At 44.3% G+C, this 15,978-nt stretch overlaps 1 protein-coding gene across 2 annotated transcripts in view; it reads right to left on the bottom strand.

The window, feature by feature from the left end:
* Window positions 1-10,263, bottom strand: part of tjap1 (tight junction associated protein 1 (peripheral)) — a 34,560-nt gene extending 24,297 nt beyond the window's left edge. The window contains exon 1 of one of the 2 annotated variants that reach the window (XM_087170893.1): window positions 9,779-10,263. The gene's annotated coding sequence lies outside the window, so the exon portion shown is untranslated. The remainder of the gene's footprint in view (window positions 1-9,778) is intronic. The other variant, XM_023395679.2, reaches the window with a different exon arrangement.
* Between the last annotated feature and the right edge of the window lie 5,715 nt (window positions 10,264-15,978).

Genomic DNA, 15,978 nt, shown 5'->3' with positions numbered 1-15,978 from the left:
GGGTAACGTCACCTCACCAGGTGGAGGAGATTTGTTTCTTCGTCTTCGGCGGCTCAGGTCGCTGCGTCTCTGACAGAAGACGTGGCTTCACGTCACAGACCTGAACCTGATGCTGTGTGAACAGACGTCTGACTCTGACTGCTCAGGCTCATCACCTGTCACCTGACACCTGTCACCTGACACCTGTGAACCTGCTGCTGTGACTGACAGACAGACAGACTGATGAGGCTTCAAACAAGCAAACAACAGATACATTGATTATAAATTATCAGTTTATCGCCATTATCACAGGAAGTTCTCCCAGCTTCACTTTCCTTCTCTATTGCCTACCTTACCCAGAATGCCTTACACCTACCATCAGCCCCTGTTCAGATATGTTGCACAAGTCGGACATGATTATTCCAACAACCACCTGTCTTTCAGCTGCAATGCATTCTGGTCCAGCTGCTGTGTGTGGTGTCGTTCTGGCTTGAAACAGCAGAACACCAACCAATCAGAGGGCAGAGGAGTCACACGTCCCCGCCCCTCCAAACTCATCCTACCCATAATCCTCTCTGAGTGGAGATAAACCGCTGTGGCATGTAATTCCACACACACACACACACACACACACACACACACACACACACACACACACACACACACACACACACACACACACCCCCAGCAGAAACACTGAAGACATGGACGGAGACAGAGGACGAGTCAAGGACGGACTCAGACATCACTTGTGTCCGACTCATGAATAAAATATGAACATTTGGTTTTCTGTGTTTTCAGAGGAAGTGGACTCGTCTGATCCAGACCAGGACTGACCCTGGTCTTCACCTTCAGTCTTGTCAAACTAAACTACACAGAAACACCAGTTGACACACACACACACACACACACACACACAAACACACACACACAACCTTGACCGTCCTCTGACTAAACTCTTTCCTTGTTTACTTAAATCTCTCTGTGGTTTTCATGGAAACAAAGAGTCTGTGTTCACGTTGTTGTTTCTGAGTCACAAACATGTTGACATGGTTTACTGTGAGGCCCCCCCCCCCCGTACGGGCTCAGGGGCCCGAGGAGTCAGGGGCCCCTCACACAAAGCTGCGCTACAGGAGTACAGAGTCTTGGACCAGGAGGAAACCGTGTCTCCCAGCCGCCGTGCTCTCGCTGCTTTCTCCTCCTCATGAAACATTTGCAGCAGATTTGTTGAATATTTCAGGACGTGTGTTGGTCTCTTTGTTGCTGCTGTTTCTCCACGTTAACATCAAACGTTCATCACAGGGACCGAGCGAGACCAGCACCAGGATCTGTACTGACAAACTCCACAGCTCCCCCAGTGGTGAAAAGCTCCACAGGGTTCCTTTAATTCCTCCTTCCTTCACTGAACCGGAGCCGGATCCGGTGTCCCGGACCCGGTGGGCCCAGATGGACCCTGCTGACTCAGCTCAGCACACAGGACGTTTCTGCTCCACTGGAGCAAACACAACGAGACTCCAGCGTGATGAAATATGAATGCAGAGCTGCTCCGACTGTGGACGGATTAAAAGACAAAAACCTTCCTGAGGATAAAACCTGGGATGACTCTGCTCATCATCCTCTGACCTTCATCCCGCCGCTTCCTGTCGTCACTCTGCTTTATTGACTCGCCTCAGTCTCATTCTGCTTCAGTATCTTAACGTTGTTACAGCTCTGCTCTCATCACCGTGGTGACGCTGTTTCTGCACCGTCACACTAATAAAGATCAGCCAGTGATTTGTTCGAGGATGTTTCTGTATCAGTAGGTTGGTGACGTCACTGGAGTGGACGGCGCCTCCGTCAGGACAGAAGGAGGATGAAGCGCCATGTTGGTCTCGCCCTGTGTGACCCCGAGTCACCTCATGTTCTCAACAGCAGAAAAACCACAGACTGTAAATAAAGATGGACGTCGCCTCTGTGACGTCACCCGCAGGTTTCTGAAGCTCAGAGTAGCTGCTCCACCGTCGCCATCTTGGCAGTGTCTGACTGCGTTGGACATTTTAACATGGGAGTCTATGGGGACTGACTCACAGTTGGAGCCAGACTCTAGTGGTCGTTAGAGGAACTGCAGCTTTTAGCAATATCATTTTGGAGCCGTATATCTTTCCTCTGTATCCATGGTGATTCTGATCCACGATGCCACGGTCATACCCATTGCTAAACTCTAGACATGTGACTCGTTACTTAAAATAAGCCTTAAACATAGGACAATCAAAAATTTTACACACCTCTTATGAATTTTTTTACAACTTATTAATTGCATTTTTAATCATTTTAACGACTGTGTGAACTTAAATTATCATGAATTTACCATGAAACCATATGAAATAAACCTCCTGATATCAGTCAACTTTGTTCTTTAGGTTTATTTGTGTAACAATCTCAGGACACTTGGTCAGTGTGGACACTTTCGTCCTTTGTCTCAGACTTTATTGGGGACGTCTGCGTCTTAGTGACGAAGCTGAGAACCAGAGAAACATGGAGCTTCAGTCTGATGTCACCGTCTCACCTGAACTAGAAACCAAACGCACCCCACCTGAGACTGAAACACACACCTGAACAAGGTGAACGAAGCCGGACACACAGCTCAGATTCCCTCTGTGACACGCACCCACCCAAACACACACACACACACACACACACACACACACACACACACACACACACACACACACACAGTTTAATGAGGACAGTGAAGTGAGTGTGATTTAACTTCACACAAATGGTGTGGGTCCGTCTGCTCATTAACCCTCCACACACACATTCACACACACATCGCTCTCTCATCAGCTCTCTCAGAGTCCAGACCAGCTGAGTCCAGACCAGCCGAGTCCGGAGCAGCCGAGTCCAGACCAGCCGAGACCAGACCAGCCGAGTCCAGACCAGCCGAGACCAGACCAGCCGAGACCAGATTCGTCAATTTCAAACGGGTTATTCTGAACCCAGGGGTGTCACTCAGTCAGCTGATGAAGGACCGCCATCATCATCATCCTCAGGTTCGGGTCCTGTCCAGATTTTCTTTCAGACCTCACTTCCTGTTGGTATATGCCGACTTCAGAGAAACAGACCCAGACTGTTTCCTAGCAACAGACCAGTATAGCTCTATAGGACTGAGTCATATACCGACACATGAAGACAAATAATCTGATGACATCATCTCAGTTTCTGCTCCGACAACAACAACAACTATTATCAGTGACGACACAGAGCAGCAGCTGATTGGCTGAGGTTCTGATGAGCTGGTTTTCATAATGAACAGCTGAGTTTGTGTGTTTGCTCAGAGTCTGAGGAGACACTGAGGAGGAGGAGGAGAGAGATGAAGATCATTAATCTGACAAACACATCTTGGTTTGTTTAACGTCTGAGTGAAAGAAAATCAGCAGCATTTTGTTTCTATTCTACGACTTCACTCTGAGGATGAAAATAGAAACTGATTTAGTAAATATGGACGACACACAAACTCTGAGTCACTGTTCACACGAAACAAGAAATACACTGTCTGTTTACACTGTTTCTATATTACGTGAAATAAAACTGAAGTGTTTGTAATACGGGAACTTTGCTGTTGTTTTTTGTGTCTACCTGACTCTTCAAACTAAAGCTGACATCATAAACTTATCTTCATTTTAAATTTTGTTCTCCTCTGTTTATTTCTGATCCTTATCCACCACAACAGGCAGCGAACTCCTTTCCTCCTATATGAAACCTACTTGGCAATAAACTAGTTTCTGATTCAATATTCAATATAAAATTATTTTGATAATGAGCTGATCATCTGAGTAATTCTTCATCCGAACACTTTCTGGTTTCAGTTTCACAGTGTGACAAATATTTACATATTTACCAAGTATCAACAACAAAAACCTGCAGTTCCTCTAATGGCCACTAGAGTCTGGCTCAGACAGTGAGTCAATACCCATAGACTCCCGTGTTAAAATGTTAAAATGGGAGTCATGACAACTGTTTATATAACTCGCCTGTTTACATTTTATTAAGGACTAAAGTTATGGAGAAAAAATGTTTTACTCACACGAGGTGGTTTTTCAGACGATTGGACAAATCAGAATTTCACAAAAGTGAAATGGGAAGCTACAGAAGATTTTTTGTTGGTCTGAGAAAAAAACACATCTGAAGTGACACTTTGGACTCTGGGAAAATTTAATAATAAATGAATCGGTAATAAAAGTGACTTGCAGCGTGGGATCTGTAGAATATAAGAAACTTACACTTTAAAATCGGAGCCTTTGATCAGAGTCAGATCGTGTGTCTGGACCCTGTTTCACCTGTAAGTCTGATTTCAAAACACACGAAAAGACAAAGAAGCAGCTGCACAGCCTGAGTTTGTTCTCATGATGTTTGTGAAAGGGTCTCAGGGTGAAGGTGGAGGTTCAGGCTGGATGTGAACAGGCTGTGGAGGAGCTCATCAACCAGCAGGGTCACTGTTCACCTCCCATTACAGTTAATCAGAGGAAACAGCTTTTAATACAGTTTGTGTTTGAATGCAACAACGTGAAGATCAGGGAGACAAACTGTAGAACAATCAGACACACACACACACACACACACACACACACACACACACACACACACGCACAGAGCAGGTGTGTGACATTTGAAGTGACATTTAACAGTGATTTGTTTTTGTGCAGCTTCAAACATCCAGAGGAAACACTTCCCTGACCTCTGACCTCTGACCTGACTGCGGGTCAGATGGACATTAAGAGCAGGGCTTTGAGTTCACTGACATTCAACCGAACCTCATGATGTTTTTACAACAACTCCTGGTCAAAGTTTCCCATCAGCCCCTGCCGAGACAAACGGCGGCAACAAGTTTCTTAAAGGTCAGAAACAGACTGAAGGAACTGTCAGAGGACAACAAGACTTTTCTCATGTAGTTTCTCTCCCCCATGATAACCTGGTGATAACCTGCTAACCTGGAGATAACCTGTTAACCTGTTGATAAACTATTAACCTGATGATAACCTGTTGATAAACTGTTAACCTGTTGATAACCTGTTAACCTGTTGATAACCTGTTAACCTGTTGATAAACTGTTAACCTGGTGATAACCTGGTAATAATCTCTTAACCTGATGATACCCAGTTAACCTAGTGATAACCTGGTGATAACCTCTTAACCTGGTGATAACCTGTGATAACCTGGTGATAACCTGTTAACCTGGTGATAACCTGATGATAACCTGTTGATGATAACATGTTAACCTGGTGATAACCTGCTAACCTGGTGATAACCTGTTAACCTGGTGATAACCTGTTAACCTGATGATACCCAGTTAACCTAGTGATAACCTGGTGATAACCTCTTAACCTGGTGATAACCTGTTAACCCGATGATAACCTAGTGATAACCTGGTGATAACCTAATTATAACCTGTAAACCTGGTGATAACCTAATGATAACCTGTTAACCTGATGATAACCTGGTGATAACCTGTTAACCTGATGATAAACTGGTGATAACCTGTTAACCTAATGATAAACTGGTGATAACCTGTTAACCTAATGATAACCTGTTAACCTGGTGATAACCTTTTAACCTGGTGATAACCTGTTAACCTGGTGATAACCTGGTGATAACCTGTTAACCTGATGATAACCTGTTAACCTGTTGATAACCTTTTAACCTGGTGATAACCCGGTGATATCCTGTTAACCTGGTGATAACCTTTTAACCTGGTGATAACCTTTTAACCTGGTGATAACCCGGTGATAACCTGTTAACCTGGTGATAACCTGGTGATAACCTTTTAACCTGGTGATAACCTGTTAACCTGGTGATAACCTTTTAACCTGGTGATAACCCGGTGATATCCTGTTAACCTGGTGATAATCTTTTAACCTGGTGATAACCTTTTAACCAGGTGATAACCTGTTAACCTGGTGATAACCCGGTGATATCCTGTTAACCTGGTGATAATCTTTTAACCTGGTGATAACCTGTTAACCAGGTGATAACCTGTTAACCTGGTGATAACCCGGTGATAACCTGTTAACCTGGTGATAACCTGTTTACCTGGTGATAAACTGTTAACCTGATGATTAACTGGTGATAACCTGTTAACCAGGTGATAACCTGTTAACCTAGTAATTACCTGGTGATAATCTATTGATAATGGATGATGATCAGGTGTCACCAACCTGTCACTCAAAGAAGCCACGCCCTCAATCCTCCATAACTTTAGTCCTTAATAAACACAGATACACAATCACATATAATCTGTAACGCATCAAACATGACGTGCACGTGTCGTTTGACACCATGGTAACACTTTAAATGTGTAATAGTTCCACCTGTGTTTTTTGTTCTACTCTGTCAAACACATAAACCCGTCCGTCTCTTAATGCGAACTCACGGCTGGAGAAACAACATGAATCTGAAGAGAAACACAAGAAAAAACAAGACGGAAAATAAACCAAGAAAAAGCTTTAGAAGTTCAGATCCCAGAGAGACGACAGACGGTTTCTATTTAAAGACTCTTCTGCCTCAAAAACACCCGACACACAGAGACTGATGTGCTGCTGAGAGAGCAGCACTGATCAATACCTGATCAGTAACGCCAATATCTTATCAGTACGCTGCTCCTGCTGGGGTTTGTTTCACGGCGCTGACCTTAATGTAAATGAGACATTTACAGTGACTGAGACAGAAGCTGTGTCCCAGTTCAGGGGTCACTTCCTTCAGAGACGAGGACCCAACCGCAATGAGACAGTCTGGTCTAACGAGGATTTTCTCTTTGCGTCACCACCTTAATCTAATGACACAGTAACAGCTGTGAGTCTTTCTCATATCCTCCGTCACTGTCACTGGTTAGTGTGAAATGCATGCTGGGATTTTTATTCATTTCAAGTCAAATTTCAAGTCAGTTCAGGCGACGCCTCCTGCAGAGAACGCAGCCTGCGAAGGTGTGGTCCTTCGTAGACCGCGAAGACCGAAGTGAAATGAGACGGTCTGGTCTACGGAGGAACTGTTGCTAGGCGATCAGGTTTCTTCATGTCCGTTTCTCTCATGAAGCAGATTCATAGTTTCACTGGTTTTATTCATCAACTCATAAACTGAAGAACCCACAACAAGCTGTCGTAAACAACTGTCTGTTTGTTCGTTTCGAACAATAAAAATCAGTTACCACCGGCTGAAGATCTTTTCTTATATTTCTTTTCTTAAATATTTTTCATCCAGATGTTTGAAGAGTCTTTGAGGATGCAGAAAACTGCGTCAGAACAGCTGGAACAGCTGGAGGAGTTTTAATCAACGTCACCAGTTAATGATGTTTAAGAGAAGCTGATGTTTCCTCTGCGACTGTTTCCTGATGCGTGACACTCTGTCTGAACACATCTTCACACAACCCATCGACACCGTGATGATGGTCTCCCTGACAACCACTGACCTGATGATGTGTCAGAGCAGGAGCTGAGGGTCAAAGTTCATCCACAGCAGGGGAAGATTTAACTTCCTGTTTCACCTGATTCTTTTTTTTTTTGAAAGTCACAACAAAGATTTTTGGAAAATTTGTTCGAGTCACAAAGAACTGAACTTCTCTTCTATGACTCACCTGTTGCTCAGTACAGGTGTTTACTGAAGAACCTGAAAGCATCAGACAATCACAGCCCACTGAAAACACATTCACCGTTTCTGTTGATGAAACTGATTGTTTTCATTTTAATTTCAATAATTAATTGAAATTAATTAACTGTTTTAAGTTGTATTCATTTCATTAATTTCCCATAATTCAATGTGATGTCTTCAAATATCAGAGTGAAGTTTCAGACTCAAACTGATTCAGTTTATTATCATGTGACAAAATTGAAAAGAGAAACGTGACATTTTTGCTTAAAAAATGTCTAAAAGAGTTAATTGATTATCAAAATATTTTGTTGATGGACTAATTGAATAATTGACTGATCACTGCAACTCTAGATGAAAAAGAAGCTGTAACGTCACACACCGTACTGTCAGTGAACATCACACACCTTTGCGTCCTCCAGTTTGTATTTATCACATTATAAAGCTATAGGATTTATGTGTTGCCTTCAGGGACCGGAGGATCTTCATATGATGGTAACTTCTCTGAGTAAGCATGAGCATTTTTTATGACACATTACAGACCAATCAACTAATCAAGAACATAATTAACAGATTAATCAATAACGACGGCTGTGAGGTGGCTCTGGACTAGTGGCCACACTCGGTACTGCAGTGTCATGTGACCTGCACTGGTCACATGACAGAAGCAGCTGGAGAATGATGAGTTTTATTTTCAGGATTTGATCCATTCAGTCTGAAAAAACATTTAGAAATGAAATGAAATGATTTAATCCCGTTAATGTGGGGGGGGGGGGGGGGGGAGAGAGACTCTACTGACGCTCTGTGAGGTGACACCATCACTGAACGCAGCATCCTGTTCTTCTTCTTACTAATAATGACACTTTTCACCATCTATTGATTTGCTGATTATTGTTTCAGTAAATCAATTAATTGTTTGATCTTAAAAAAAAATGTCAGAAAATGGTAAAAAAAATAAAATAAAAAAATGTAAAAACAAGAAAACCTGACGTCCTCAAATGTCTCATTTTGTCCAAAACCAACAGAGACAGGAAACGTTAAAGAGGCGGGAACAGAAACATTTAGGACATTTCTGCTTGAAAAGTGAACATAAATGATCAATTATTAAAATAGAAGCCGACTCATTCTCTATCGATCGACTAAACAATTAATCAATAAATTATTTCAGAGTTGAAATGATCCAGTTTTACCTGTAGGACAGGTGACATGTCTGACACACACACACACACACACACTGTGACAGGAATCAAACACCTCTCAGGACACGGAGGACGTCAGATCTTCTGCAGCCTGCAGAGACGTTTCCACAGCAACAACAGCATCAACAACAACAACAACAACAAACGAATCAACAACATAAATAAGTGGATTATTCTGCAGCAAAAAGGGGCAGAGCAGTTACCCCCCGACCCCACAGACACACACCTGTAAATCACCATGACAACGAATAAACACCTGTGTCTGGATCAGCTGATTGTGACCTCAGATTCTTCATCAGTGAAGCTCCAAACAAACAAGTGATCTGAGGATGAGTCAGGATTCTCCTCCAGGACTCAGGTCCAGGTGAACCAGGTCCAGGTGAACCAAGTCCAGGTGTACAACCAGGTCCAGGTGAACCAAGTCCAGGTGTACCAGGTCCAGGTGTACCAGGTCCAGGTCTACCAGGTCCAGGTCTACCAGGTCCAGGTGTATCATTATGGACTGGAAGATTTTTATCTCTTTTAATCAGTTTTAATGTTTTTAAAACATAAAAACTGAAACTTAATCTGAGAAAATTACCAAGGTGTGTGTTTCTCCGCGGAGAGCAGGTGTGTGTGTGTGTGTGTGTGTGTGTGTGTGTGTGTGTGTGTATTCGGTGTCACTACAAACAAGAACCTGACGCTGCTGCCCTCAGTACTGCCTGGCAGGTTTTCGAAGGGGGGGGGGCGGCTACGCCAAAACACAGCGGTGCTGTCTCAGCCTGACACCGGGGGCCGAACCGTCCCTGAACACCGACACCGACACCACCCTCCAACAGTCCGTTAAACCGGGATAAACCCGCGGAGACCCGATCCCGCTCCCGGTCTGACTGTGGCCCAGTTCACCGCACAACAAGCTGCACCCAACTGTCACACACCGACCAGACCGACACAAAGCCTCCACACACTCCTCCGTGACTACGGCGAACCGGCTCTGAGCTTACCTGAGAGGGCGGTTAGCACGGCTCGGCCCGGGTTATCTCAGCCAACAAATCCCGGAGAGCGGAGACGAGAGGAAACTTTAGCTGGAGCTCCCGGTCTGCTCCTCCGGCGGGGCGAGGAGGGAGGGAGGGAGGGAGGGAGGAGGAGGAGGAGGGAGGGGGAGCTCCGAACCGATCCGAGGCCGGGGAGGAGCGCTGAGGTTCGGCTGCGGAGGAGATCCGAGCGCGGAGCCGGCGGCAGCAGCAGCGGGCAGCGGGTGGCTGGAGGAGAAGAGGCCAGCTGAGAAGCTCCGTTAGCCGGGTGGAGAATCCAGTCAGAGCCGGGAGGATAAAGTTGATCTACTGCTCCGCTCAGCTGTCGCCATCTTTACCCGCGGGGCATGACGGGTAATCCTCAGGAATCCCGATCCCCCCCCACCTCTCTCTCACACACACACACACACACACACACACACACACACATCCCCCCTCCCTGCCCAATCCACGTCCTGCGTGCTGACGTCACACACCTTAGGGTAAAGGTGGAGTTCAAGGCGGTAAAATATTATCAGCTGTTTATTATTAATTTACTGATGAAGTTTTTGTTCTTGACGTTTATTATTAATGTGAACAGATCGCAGCAGGTTATAGAGCTAAGTGCTAACGGCTAACAGCTGCTCATTAACTCCACTGTCTCTGACGTCTCCTCACAACTGTGTCCTAAAAGTAAAACTGGACCATCAGCCTGTTAAAGTGAGCAATTACCCAGGGGCCCCAGACCCCCAGGGGCCTCACCTGGTTCACTCCCCATCACTTGAGTCTGCAGGACATAATTTAACTAATCTCAAATCTGTTAGAAATGTGTAAGAAACAGACTGAAAACTTGCTGTGACTCGTCAGTTCTGTCCAGAGTTGGAAGATTCATCAGTCAGTTCATTCTCAGCAGAGAAAATCAGTCTGGAAACATCAGTTCAAACTGTTTTAGTAGAAATGAACCAGTGAACACACAAACTGCTGCCGGAGAGCGATGACAAATAAAAGCAAAACACACAAAGACGACAACGTTTAAAATAGAAAGTGATAAACTGTAGGAAATACAAAATTAATGCAAAGAAATAAAATAAACATTAAAAACTAATGATGATACGAGTCTTTCATCATTAGTCTGATCCCAGTAAATGTTCATATTTTGATATATTATATTATATCATATTATAGATTAGATTGTTTCCATTTTCTTTTATTCTTGTTTTCATGTTGTTTCCAACGTCACTGATCCAGGTATTTAAATATACAAATATACATTTAAATGTGGCAGAGAAGAGAGTGAGGGAGAGAGAGAGGGAGGGGGAGAGAGAGAGAGAGAGGGAGGGGGAGAGAGAGAGAGAGGGAGGGAGAGAATGGTCAGTAGATGGCAGTAAGGTCAAGACTAGAGAGAGAGAGTGTGCGTGTGTGCGTGTGTGTGTGTGCGTGTGTGTGTGTGTGTGTGTGTGCCTTGTGCGTGTGTGTGTGTGTGTGTGTGTGTGTGTGTGTGCTTTATTAAACCTGTTTGACACTGAGTTGATGAGTCACCAACCGAACTCAATTTTCTCAGTAACAAAAAATCCAAATGTTTTGGGATTTTTTCATTAAACTTCGTCATCGTTTATTATTTGAAGAGATTTTGTCTTTGAAGCAGCTGCTGATTGAAACAAGAGGCAACATTGAAAAAGGATCCAGATTCTGAACTGAGTCTGAATGAAGGACTTGAACTTGTACTGAAGTATTTGTATAGTGTTTTTCTGGTTCCTCCATTTGGTTTCATCAACTCCATTTATGCAAATATTCATTTTTAAATTCAATTTTATTTTGTACATTAGAGTCTAAAACAATGAATCATCGCTGAAACTCTGTCGACAGTTTACAGCTTCTCTATAGCACTGCACACGTTACAATATATACTGTAGGCTATACTATATATACTATATATACTGTGTATATATAATATATCATGTCACGTGGTCAGTCTCAAACCTGTCAGGACCCAGCAACCCAGCAGCGTCACCTGTGGCTCCTCCCCTCAGGTGTCTGAGTCGTCGTCCTGAAGACGACCCGTCAGACGAGATGAAAGTTTAACGATCCTGCAGGAAGAAGCGGGACAGAGGACAGGATCAGACTACAGCACTGATCCAAGACCAGGTGTACAGGTGTGGGCGGTCTCCGTCCCTCAGGTCTGTCTGCAGGTGTTTGTTGTGTCCACAGACTGTTTCAGTCTGAGGTCGTCTGTGTTGACACCAACTCACTCAGAGATACAGTCAAGTTTTCTGTCAACACACCAGAGATGAGGACAGGCACCTGTCAGCAGAGGAAATATTACTACTGTAAATAATATGCAGTAAATATTCAATAAAACAAAATAAATCAAAAATATTTGAAAAATAATTTACTAAAACATTAAATAATAAATAAGCAACAAAAAAGTACAAAAGTGCTTAAAAAATGCAAAATTTTAAATTAAAACCTTGGTTTCTCTCCTCGTCCCATAATGATAATAATAATAATAATAATAATTAATTAATTGATTGATTAAAGAAATAGTAAAAATTTAAATATAATATGAAAATATAAAATAAAGAAATAAAACAAAAATACACAGAGAAACACAACGACTGAGTCTATGGTTGCCTAGCAACAGCATCATGTCTTCCTCCTCTTCCTCTTCCTCCTTTCAGTTAATAATGAGTTAATTGAATCAGAGCTCTGTTTCCTCTCGGCTCAGTCGTCTCGTTAGCAGCTCGTTAGCGTTGCCTCCTTTAACCACAGAGCTCCTCTGACGAGTTAATGACACAGAAAATGTCTTCAGCTGATGAGACGAGGAGGAGGAGGGAGGAGGGAGGAGACAGAGAGAGAGAGGGAGAGAGAGAGGGAGAGAGAGAGAGAGGGAGAGAGAGAGAGGGAGAGAGAGAGAGGGAGAGAGAGGGAGAGAGAGAGAGAGAGAGAGAGAGGGAGGAGGGAGCTCCACAGGATCGGTCTGATTTATTGATCAGTGTGGTAATCAAACTATTTAATCAGCAGATAGACATTCTGTTTAATGAGAATCTGATCCTGATCCTGATCTTCCATTTCCCAGGACTCAGCAGGACTTGGGACTTGTTGTGGTTCAGACCTTGTTCTGGTGACATCAGGTCCAAGTCCTCTACAGGTCCAGAGGCAGGATGTGGTCCACAGTCCCAGATCCAGACTCTACAGGTCCAGACTCTACAGATCCAGACTCTACAGGTCCAGACTCTACAGGTCCAGACTCTACAGGTCCAGACTCTACAGGTCCAGACTCTACAGATCCAGACTCTACAGGTCCAGACTCTATAGGTCCAGACTCTACAGGTCCAGACTCTACAGGTCCAGACTCTACAGATCCAGACTCTACAGGTCCAGACTCTACAGGTCCAGACTCTATAGGTCCAGACTCTACAGGTCCAGACTCTATAGGTCCAAATTATCAGATCCAGACTCTACAGATCCAGACTCTACAGGTCCAGACTCTATAGGTCCAGACTCTACAGGTCCAGACTCTATAGGTCCAAATTATCAGATCCAGACTCTACAGGTCCAGACTCTACAGATCCAGACTCTACAGGTCCAAATTATCAGATCCAGACTCTACAGGTCCAGACTCTACAGGTCCAGACTCTACAGGTCCAGACTCTATAGATCCAGACTCTACAGGTCCAAATTATCAGATCCAGACTCTACAGGTCCAGACTCTACAGATCCAGACTCTATAGATCCAGACTCTACAGGTCCAAATTATCAGATCCAGACTCTACAGATCCAGACTCTATAGGTCCAGACTCTATAGGTCCAGACTCTACAGATCCAGACTCTACAGGTCCAGACTCTATAGGTCCAGACTCTATAGGTCCAGACTCTATAGGTCCAGACTCTACAGGTCCAGACTCTACAGATCCAGACTCTATAGGTCCAGACTCTATAGGTCCAGACTCTACAGATCCAGACTCTACAGGTCCAGACTCTACAGATCCAGACTCTATAGATCCAGACTCTACAGGTCCAAATTATCAGATCCGAGAAACATGAAACTGGGATGGAGAGGAGGAGAGAGGAGCTCGGTGCATCATGGGAAGTCTCCCAGCAGTCTCCTATAGCGGCATAACGATGGACTGGTTCAGGTGTGTGTGTGTGTGTGTGTGTGTGTGTGTGTGTGTGTGTGCAGGTGTTCTGATGTCACATGTCACTGATGTGTGTTGCCTTTTAGCCTTGTTATCAGTTGCCATAGTAACAGAGCGGACACATCTGGAGTGGACACACTGTGGTTATTGTTTGTCCTGTAACATCAGGCTGTTCAGCTCCTGAAACACAAACTGTTTCATTTTAGTTTGTAATAATAATAATAATAGTAATTATTATTATTATGAATGGATTTGAACATGTTTACTGTTTCATTATGATCAGTGTGTTGTTGTGTGTCTGAGCTCGTGCACGTCACATAGTGATGGAAATAAAGCGTCTCATGATAAACGGCTGCAGATCCTTCACAGCGACGGAGCAACCTGCTCCAACACCTGAGCTACAGGTGGATGGACCACAGACCTGTCCTCTGTGTTTTCATTCCACCAATCAAAGTCTTCACACTGTGATGACTGGTCTCACAAGGATAGACGTGCACGCACACACACACACACACACACACAGATAGCAGCTGTTGAGCAGATTATCATCTCCCTGCAGAGCGGAAAGACGAGGACAATGTCCAGCTGCTCCACAACAATGCAGACCACCCCCCCACCCCATCCCCCATCCTCTGATATGGGAGCTATGGGAGTAATGGGAGTAATGGGAGGTATGAACAACATGTCACTGGTTTGAGTCCCAGCAGCTGCTGGTGTCTCTCCAACATGTTTCAAAACCAGAATCACAAAAGACAAAAAGATGGAGAGCAGCAGGAAGTCAGGCTGATACTGATCAATGATCTATAATCAGCTGATCTGATCAATGATCTATTATCAGTTGATCTGATCCTGATCAGTGAGCAGGTAATCAGCTGATCTGAATCAGATTGATGATCTAAAATCAGCTGATCTGATGCCGACGACTGACTGCTTCATATCACTAAATAAGTTTTCACATCAGCCCCTCACTTTGAGACCCTGATGATTGATCAGGTGTTTGATCAGGTGATCGATCAGGACCTGAGATCGTTTCTAATGATTCAGCTCCAGATAAATTGAATCCACTTGACACAGTGTGGTGTTAGCAGCAGTTAGCGTCAGAGCTAACTGTGCTTCCAGTTTGTGTGAAATTCCTCACAGGAAGCAGATTAATAGTAAATGACCACACACACACACACACACACACACACACACACACACACACACACACACACACACACACACACACAAACACACACAAACATACACACAAACACACACACACACACTGATCCTCTGTGTAAAGGCCTGTGATTAGCTCCTATTAGCCGCAGGGATGAAGAGGAGGCAGCAGCTGATTGAATTAAGAGGCGAAAAGAAGCTCAGAGAGAAGAAGAACATGGAGGTCTGATATCAGGGATTAAACTGCACTCAGATCAGAGAGCAGACACTACAGGAAGGAAGGAAGGAAGGAAAGAAGGAAGGAAGGAAGGGAGGGAGGAAGGGAGGGAGGGAGGAAGGAAGGGAGGAAGGAAGGAAGGGAGGAAGGAAGGAAGGGAGGAAGGGAGGAAGGGAGGAAGGGAGAAAGGAAGGAAGGGAGGAAGGGAGAAAGGAAGGAAGGGAGGAAGGAAGGAAGGAGAGGAAGGGAGAGAGGAAGGAAGGGAGGAAGGGAGAGAGGAAGAAGGGAGGAAGGAAGGAAGGAATCAGGAGACATGGAGAGAAAAAGCAGGTAGAGAAGAAAAGGAAGCAGGAAGTAAGAAAAGGAGGGAAGGAGGCAGCGGAGGAGAAAAGGTAGGAGAGGAAAGATGAAGTGAAGGAAGGAATAAAGAAAAGGAGTAAAAGTAGGAGGGAAGTAGTAAAGGGAAGAAGGAAATGTGGAAGGGAAGGAAGGAGAGGAAATACAGAAGGAAAAAAAACAAAAGGAAAGTTTGAAGGGAAGCAGTAAAGGAAACAAGGAGCTAGGAAAGGACAGAAAATAACAAAGGAAGCCATAAAGGAAACATGTGACTCCTGAATCTTCCATTTAAAGTGTGATGATGTTAAAACGGGATGGGGGGTGGTGGTGAAGGTGGGGGG

This window comes from Seriola lalandi, unplaced genomic scaffold (assembly GCF_002814215.2).
Source record: "Seriola lalandi dorsalis isolate HSWRI2012SDOR001 ecotype SW California unplaced genomic scaffold, Sedor1 jcf7180002054967, whole genome shotgun sequence".
NCBI classification, from domain to species: domain Eukaryota; kingdom Metazoa; phylum Chordata; class Actinopteri; order Carangiformes; family Carangidae; genus Seriola; species Seriola lalandi.
This window is presented reverse-complemented; position numbering and strand designations above follow the sequence as displayed.